This window comes from Lepisosteus oculatus, chromosome 14, assembly GCF_040954835.1.
Source record: "Lepisosteus oculatus isolate fLepOcu1 chromosome 14, fLepOcu1.hap2, whole genome shotgun sequence".
Classification (NCBI taxonomy): domain Eukaryota; kingdom Metazoa; phylum Chordata; class Actinopteri; order Semionotiformes; family Lepisosteidae; genus Lepisosteus; species Lepisosteus oculatus.
Window position 1 is genome coordinate 3,460,425 of NC_090709.1, and position 8,959 is coordinate 3,469,383.

General features: G+C 46.4%; 1 pseudogene; it reads left to right on the forward strand.

Moving 5' to 3' along the window:
* Positions 1–4,847: 4,847 nt before the first annotated feature.
* LOC138219231 (5S ribosomal RNA) lies at positions 4,848–4,966 on the forward strand (annotated as a pseudogene).
* The last annotated feature ends 3,993 nt before the right edge of the window (positions 4,967–8,959 follow it).

Genomic DNA, 8,959 nt, shown 5'->3' on the forward strand with positions numbered 1-8,959 from the left:
TGGTCAGACTCAGACTGACAAACTGAGCTGGTGGCTGTAAGAAAACCGGCTCGGCTTTCATTCCCTGTCCCTTCCTGGGGGACTGGGTGTGTTGGCAACCCTGCCGTTGAGGCAGGGACAATCAGGTCAGTCTCCCTCACTACCTGGTAGTTGTGAGAAATAATGTTACCTGGCTGCAGGTTCCCTGGGTCACAGCAGAGGGAATCGGCATCTGGGATCAGGTGTGTCCACAGCGCAGTAGTCTCAGTGTCCAGCTGGACCTCCTGTCTAACCTGTGAATGTTGCACCAGGGGCACTTGGTGGTGGCCCCGTGACAGCTGCTCAAGCAGATCCTCACTAATAGAGGACCTCTCAGGGCTAAGGGTGAGGGCTACATCACCAACCTGCTCTCCTGCCATCTGGATCCCTTCCACCACTGCAGGGTGGTGTTCCTGACCCCTCTTGGGTGCCAGGGTGCACAGGGAAAGCTCCTTTTCCTCGCCAGGTGGGGAGATCTGCTCCTTTAGGGATGTAAAAGGTGTGTGCTTTACCTGGTGGATCAGGCGGCTGCTTGGAGCACCGCTCCTGTGGCAGGGAGGCTGTTGGGACCTTGGCTGGGACACGACTTCCCTGTATATCCGGGGAACAAGGAAATATTTTTATTTCTTGTCCAGAGGGAGCAGAAGGAATCTCCACATAGGCTTCTGTGTTCGGTGGGCACTGTGTGAGCACAGTCTGCCTCTTGGCCCCCCTTTCCTTCTGTACAGAAGGCTTAGGAGCCTTGACCTGTTTCCACACCTTGCCTTTCTGGTGATCCACCAAAGGTTCCTCTCTGAGTCGCATGCCCTTTTTTTTTTCTACCCGTTTGAGCTTGCCGTGTGACATCAAACACCTTTCAACCTCAGTGTCAATCAGTGTCTCACTGGGTAAGACATCTCCCATGGCAGCCTTGAGGTAAAAGCTTCCTGCTTTTCCTCTGTGTTTTACTGCCTGCTCTGTGACTTCAGGGGTGGAGTCAGCACAATACCGGTTCCACGATGTATTCGGTGAACCTGAATGAAATATTTTAGTGCCTGCTCAAATGCGAGGAATTAAAAAAAAACCTGGAAAATCGACTAAATGTCATAAATTTAAAGCGTGTAGTCTGCATGAACAGAGCAACACAGCAGTCTGTAAAAACGAAGCCACAAGTCCTCTTTTATCTCGGGCAGTGCATTCCAATAAGATGGCTCTGCAGAAGACATGAAAAATGCTGAACTCGTTCCTGCCATTATTGCTACTCCTGCTACTGTAGTTTTAAGTTCTAATCAGCGGGCATGTACAGTTGTACAGGGGCTAGACTACTTTGCGCCGTCAAAATTCCATTATTCGAATTTAAGGTTTTATTAATAACAGCATTAACTATACAATGCGTGCTCAAAAACCGCTACCCATTAGCTTAAAAAGCAGCCGTGTTTTAACAAAGTGTGGTATTCGAACAGTAAACGCTGAAGTATTTAATACTTACTTGTGAGCAGATCTTCCTTGATTCAGACACACTCTTGCTCGCCCGATGCTTTCAGAGCAATATCTGAAATGAGGCTCAAAATGGAACGAAAGCTGAATCAGGCAAAGGTCACAAGGCACTCGGGATCACTGTACACTATCACATCCTGCTTGCACTGTCCAACTAAAAGCTTAGAAGGATCAGAAAGGACAAAAACAACCCTTGAATCCACAATCTTGAACTTAAGGGTCACCAGCTCTCCACTATTACAACAGAAATATTACTAGCATTGATTCAACATAGTATAGTAGGCTGAGACTTTGAATGCAATGGGGTGGTGGCCAAGAGCTAAGTTGTCGGTCTTCTAAACCTACTGTGCCTTCCTTATTCACCGCCATGTTATTTTATCTAGCTCGACAAGTAACTTGCAAAACGTCTCTACTTGTTACTCTGTCTCAAAATTGTAGTGCAAAGTTATCTGTTACAGCCTTAACAGAATGCAAAAATCAAATATATGGGATTTGTTAAGAACTTTATTGTCTTTTCACAAATTAATACAGAATAATACAAAGAAGACATTTTATAGTCTTATATTGAAACCATGAAGCCTATGCACACATTCACAAGAGATTACAATAGAAAAATGTATTTGCTCCGGAAAATTAGATCACGTATGATGTTAAATAATTTCTTAAAATCACATTAAATTGCGATCTTGAAACCAAAATTAGAAATATTGAAAACAACCTTTGTCCCCCAGGAAGAAAAGCTGTTTTACACTGATGGGACCCGGTTTTAGGTAATCAAGATTGGCAAGACAGCTGCGCCCTAGCAAAGGAAAATGTTACACAAACTTTGGAAAGCACACTCTGAATCCATCCGTATATTTGATTTCTAAGATCCGTTCAAGGCAACTTGGCTCTTCACAAGCAAATCATTTCAGAGGAGAAATTCAGTTTAGTCAACTACTGGTGCATTCAGCACACCTTTTCCTCTCACTTGTCAGGATGGCCGAGTGGTCTAAGGTGCCAAGCTCAAGGATGTGTGTCTTTCTAGCTGGTTTGGGTGTTCTGGTCTCCAAATGGAGAGGTGGGTTCAACTCCCACTCCTGACAGCTTCTGTTTCTACCTCTCTTGAATTGTTCCAGTGCTTGCTGACAGTGAATGACTGTAAAAGCAGCAGAAGTAAGCAAGCAACTCGTTGCAATTTGCAGAGTATTGTGCACTGTTAAAATCCATGGGTTTTCATACTTTTTGGAATTCGTAGCTCAAGAAGTGACTCCTGTTTCATTTTCTATTCATCAACTCGATTTGCATTCTGCCCCTCACACCTCACAACAGAATAACAAACGGCTTCATAAGCCAAAGGATTCCCATGCAGATACAGTTTGCACTACTGTATGTATTAGGTAACCCAAATGAAATATTTTAGTGTTGTCTCAAATATAAGGAATTTCATGAAACCTCAGAATGGAACGCTTGCAGAAAATGCCAGCAATTCAAAGCGTGTAGGCAGCATGAACAGACCAAGGCAGCTCTAAGTTACAGCGATCTGAAGCCACAATTCCTTATTGTGCTCAGCAGTGCTTTCCGAGTCGACGGCTCTGCATAAGAAATGAGAAATGCTGGACTCCAAATACGATCTTGCCATTCCCAGTGGGCAAAAGACGTATAATTTCTAATCTATTAAACGCATACCTTAGACGTCTAAATGTGGTCGGCAAATCATCTTGAATGAAATTCTAATATACGCCTATTGTTATACGTCAATTATACATCTATGATTAGATGTTCATTATACGTAAATGGTTGGAGTTCTATTATACGGATAAATTTAGAGGACTATTATACATATATGGTTGGAGTTCCGGATAACTTTAGACGACTATTATACGGATAACTTTAGAGGACTACTATACGTATATGGTTAGAGGTCTATTATACGGATAACTTTAGAGGTCTATTATACGTATATGGTTAGAGGTCCATTATACGGATAACTTTAAAGTTTTATTATAAAATATTTTTATTTCTTGTCCAGAGTGAACAGAAGGAATCTTCATATGGGCTTCTGTGTTCGGTGGGCACTATTTGAGCACAGTCTGCCTCTTGGCCCCCCTTTCCTTCCGTACAGAAGGCTTAGGAGCCTTGACCTGTTTCCACACTTTGCCTTTCTGGTGATCCACCAAAGGTTCCTCTCTGAGTCGCATGCCCTTTTTTTTCTGCCCATTTGAACTGTGTAAGACATCTCCCATGGCAGTCTTGAGGTAAAAGCTCTTGCTTTTCCTCTCTGTTTTACTGCCTGCTCTGTGACTTCAGGGGTGGAGTTAGCACTCACTTGGGAGTGGCTGACCTCATCCAGGCAGGAACCCTTCCGCTCAATCAGATAGACTGAGGGAGGGAGAGGGGGCGGGTCTCCGCCTCCTCAGTGGAGAGTATCAGCTCATTCACGCTTCCGGCAGCCTTGGGGAGCGTTTGTCCCTGTCCTAATAAAGCTTGTTCAAGCCTGGCCAGGCGAGCGGCTACTGAATCCTTTTGTTCAGCCTTTTCTAGCCCTTTCCCTCCCCGGGTGTTCTCATGGCACTTAGGACGCTGGGTGCGGTTCTGTGTGCATGCTTTGGAACGGGGCTTAGCCAGCTCAGGAGCCTGTGCTCCTTCGAGCAGGAGGGAGTTAACCCTGCTGGCTCTGACTGCGAAAACAGTCGCTTTAGCAGCTTTTTGCTCAGAGCGACTTTGGACATCATATATTCGCGAGGGGACTCTGCTCTCTCGTGCTTAATGTTAAGGGCGGCGGCTATCGCGGCAGTCGGGTCAATAAACGCACTGTATTCCTCGATAAGTTCTTGACACAGCTCCTCAAAATCATTACAGACTTCTTTCATCTGCCTAGCCATCCACTCATGTACAGCTCTGCTGGTAGTTTTCCTGACCAGAAACACTTTCTCCTGTTCTGTGGCATTTGGCAGGTACTGCAGGGTATACCTGAGGTCCTGAATATAACTCTCAATATTATTCTCTGACACTGCAAGGTCAAATCTCTCTATGTCCTTCGCTAGCTCTCTCAGAGAATGGAGGTTTATTCTTCTAGCTTCTCCGCTGACAGAGATATGGAGATATGGAGGAGATCATGGTCTGACTTGTCGCTGCTAGAGAGAGTGCTTAATAGCGACTCAAATTCAGACCTTTTAGCAACCATCGTTAAACTTAAAGAGTATTATTTTTAAGTATGAAATCACAGTTCTACCACAGAAAACCACAAGATCAAGTATGCAATCAACCCAGTAGATCGCAAAAGATCACAAAACAATCAAAAAAAGCAGCGTCGTAAAAGAAGTGATGCAGCTGTCCTCTCAATAAGAAGGGTGCCAGTGAGCCCGGCTTTCGCTTACGGCCACACCCCCTTGAGCATGCCTGATCTCATCTGATTTCGGTAGCTAAGCAGGCATGGGCCTTGTTAGTACTTGGATGAGAGACTGCCTGGGAATACCAGGTGCTGTAATCATTTAAGCTATAGGGAAAACCGGTTCAGGGACGCCAAATATGTAATCATAGTGGCTCTCTGAAGGCACCAGTTCTGTAGGGTTTGGGCATTTACTGAGACAATTGTTAATTGTAGCAGTAAATCACAAAGTTGATTCTTTTGGTGGCTTTAGAATCCAACCATGCGACATAACTCAAACAACGCGCACACACAGGTACTAATACACGAAGATACATTTATTAATACATAGAATATGCCTTAAACTAACAGATCTTATCGAGAGGGTTATCAGAATACAAAAGATATATATTCAATCAGTTACGAAGTGTTACATATATCAAGAGGACATACGTTCAGTATATCATTCATTAAGACCGTTTCATAAATGAACTTGGTTATAACTTCTACATTAGATACTCGAAACAAGTACATAACTCTTAAGAATTAAATTGATATCAACTGGTTGGGATAACAATTGAATTCTTGAGCTGTAATGCATTGAAGTTGAATACTCATCCAATCTTTGGGATTCAGATCACCTGCGGGCACAAAGAAACAGTTGCAGGCCAATCCGCGCTCTCTGGCTCGGTGCCAGGCTGTGCTGTGCGGCTTGCGACGGTGCGCTGCTGATGCTCACTGACCGGCTAGTTAGTGTTGGCTTTAACTAGCAAAGTTTGTGCACAGGAGAAAAGATGACTGTGGGTCCCAGCAAGTCAGGAAGAGGACCGGTTCGTTCCTAATGAAGAGCTAGTTCTGAATAGTGATTCAGCTGTCCACAGTTCCGACCTGTTCACGAGGCCTGCTGCTGGTTACTCTCTGGCAACCTCCACTCTAGACTCTTAGAACAAAGGAAAGTTCTGGCACTCGGACACACTGGCCGTTCCGTGGTTGTCCGGGCTGAGTCTCAGGATGGTCAGGAGGCGCGCTGCGAGGATGTCCTGCCCTTGGGAGCCTTCTGCTCCTGGGCCGTCCTGCCCTGGAATTCTCCTTTGAATTCCCTTTAGAACAGTCCACAGAATCCTCTCCAGAATCCCTTCTGAATCTTGTTGAATCTCTGTGTTGCCTGTTTTTACCTGGAGGAACTTCAGCTCATTGATTGGCTGAAAGTTCCATGGGCATCAGAGTCCCACGTGGGTTACTCGGCCCTACCAGTCCCTGATTGGTTGATCAAGGTGAGATATGAGTCACTTACTCCTGACACTTAGGAATGCAATCCAGATGTCCAACTCGCACTCCCTAGACAGAAAGGCGCCAATGGATGACCATTGATCATGATAGCCAGGCTTAGCTAAGTGCATCCCCCTTTGGGAGCTGGTTTCTTATCACAAGAAAACATCTTAAATCAGCTTGCATGAATTCTTTCTCTGTGGCTGCACCACAGAGATGAACAGAGAAATTAGGCCTAATTTGGGAAAGCTCAGGAACACTTAATTCTGCCTTATTAATAAGCCTCACCGCTACATATCCCCTCTTTTTGAAGGTCACGAGGTCCCGAGGCATTGTTGCCTTCAAAACAAAACAGAGTTAAGTGATGTCCCTTGCCATTAGAACATTAATCTTAAATGTCTACATTACTCCTCGAGAATTCATACCGGAACCAGCATTGGATACAAACAGGATAATTAACATCTGGAGTATGTATAAACACGGTAGGAGACATTATCTAAGTCTAGGAATTACACATCAGGAAGTTCACTGTCAATATCTGATACCTCTGTGGTAGATATTTGGGTAAAAGTCACTTCCTTTCTTTTGACATGCTACCTTTGACTCATTCATGCTACCCGGGGTACATCTTGATGTGAGAGTACAGCATTCAGAGTACACTGTCAGTCATGATCCAGCTACCCAGCAGTAGTGTTACAACAACAACAGTTCCTGTTCCCAGCCCCCCGATAAACCACAACACCTGTGTTGGGTATCTGCTAGGGTAATTTGGAGGTTTGTTCCATTAAAGCAAACTAACTACCTGTACCTCTTCAGGGCTTACTGTTTCTTGGATTTCTATCCAATTCAATAGTGTGGCACCTGAAGGCATCCATGACCTCAAGTTTGGTCTTCAGACAGTACAGTGTTAAGTTCAAGAGCACTGTGGCCTCCTCAGGAACTTGCAGGAAACTGTTTGATTAGGAAGCTGCATTGCGGTAGCTATATCATGCCTGTCACAAGTCACAGTGTCTGTTAAATGTGGTGTGCTGACGAGCCATTTACTTCCCACCTGCTCTTCATGGGGTTCATTAACCTCCCTCTGCTCGTTAGTAGCTTTACACCCTTCATTGGTGAATCGTTTAGACACAGCCAATGGATAGCTTTGGTAGCCATCCCCATCTCAAGATTTGGAACCGAATTCAATCTTGGATTGCCTTCTGGGTGAGCTATGAGCGATGGGGTTAATGTCACATACTCCTCTACTGAGAAGAGTGGAATCAAGTGGGTTGGGAATTGTGCCGTGGTTAGACTGGCTACAGTGGCACTAAACTCCCTTAACAGGTCTTGTGTCAACATTCTGGCCTGTTGCACACTGTATAACACCAACAATCATGTCCACTGGTTGGGGAATAAGATTTAACCCTGTTGCATAGGAAGTTGCCTTTAGGGTTTTCCCTAAGCTTTCCAACTTTTGCTGCTGTTGATACAGTCTGTCACTACCCTCTGGCATCTCTGACCCCTGCCTTCTTGGGGCAGTCAGGGTGAGAGTGCCAGTAGCGCACAAACCTACCAGAAAAAGCAAACGTACAATAGTGGCGGCAGCAATCAGTCCTCCCAAAAGTCTTTTCGGGTGGCTGATCCCAGTCATCTCCTTCTGAGAGACTGTTGCCTTTCTAAGCTGGCGCAGCATGTACATGGTGTCTTTCTCAGTATGCCCTGTGGCATCTTGGGCACCAACATCCTGGAAATCTGGGGAGATCTGACGCAGCGGCTGATGCTGCTCCTCCTTTTCCAGGGCATCTGCTTTTTCGATTTGTCCATGCCTGTGCTCTAGGAACCCTGCAGGGGGCGGTGCAGCAGTGGAGCATGCCTGACCCTCGGCTGAGTGGTCATCTGGAGCACCTGAGTGATCTGGGATTGTTATCCCATTCTCACTGTTCAGGTCCACCCTGCACACTTCCTGATTGAGGACTCCCTCTATCGGCATGTTTACAATCGTTCACTGGGGGTAGGTGTAGGACACCTGCTCGCTCCCCCCTTCCATCGCTAGGGGTTCAGGGAGCTGCCCCAGCACTGGGATAGCTAGTTCACTGTCTTTGAACTCACTATCACTCACCAGGCCCATGTCAGTGCAGGCGGGGATTCTGACACTTCTCTTTGCGATGACCTGCACTGGCAGACGGGTGACTTTACCATCCACCTCCAGTCTGGCTGAACCACTGTTGGTCAGACTCAGACTGACAAACTGAGCTGGTGGCTGTAAGAAAACCGGCTCGGCTTTCATTCCCTGTCCCTTCTGGGGGACTGGGTGTGTAGGCAACCCTGCCCTTGAGGCAGGAACAATCAGGTCAGTCTCCCTCACTACCTGGTAGTTGTGAGAAATAATGTTACCTGACTGCAGGTTCCCTGGATCACAGCAGAGGGAATCGGCATCTGGGATCAGGTGTGTCCACAGCGCAGTAGTCTCAGCGTCCAGCTGGACCTCCTGTCTAACCTGTGAATGTTGCACCAGGGGCACCTATCGGTGGCCCAGCGACAGCTGCTCAAGCAGATCCTCACTAATAGAGGACCTCTCAGGGCTAAGGGTGAGGGCTTCATCACCAACCTGCTCTCCTGCCATCTGGATCCCTTCCACCACTGCAGGGTGGTGGTCCTGACCCCTCTTGGGTGCCAGGGTGCACAGGGAAAGCTCCTTTTCATCGCCAGGTGGGGAGATCTGCTCCTCTTTAGGGACGTAAAAGGTGTGTGCTTTACCTGGTGGATCAGGCGGCTGCTTGGAGCACCGCTCCTGTGGCATGGAGGCTGTTGGGACCTCAGCCGGGACACGACTTCCCTGTATATCCGGGGAACAAGGAAATATTTTTA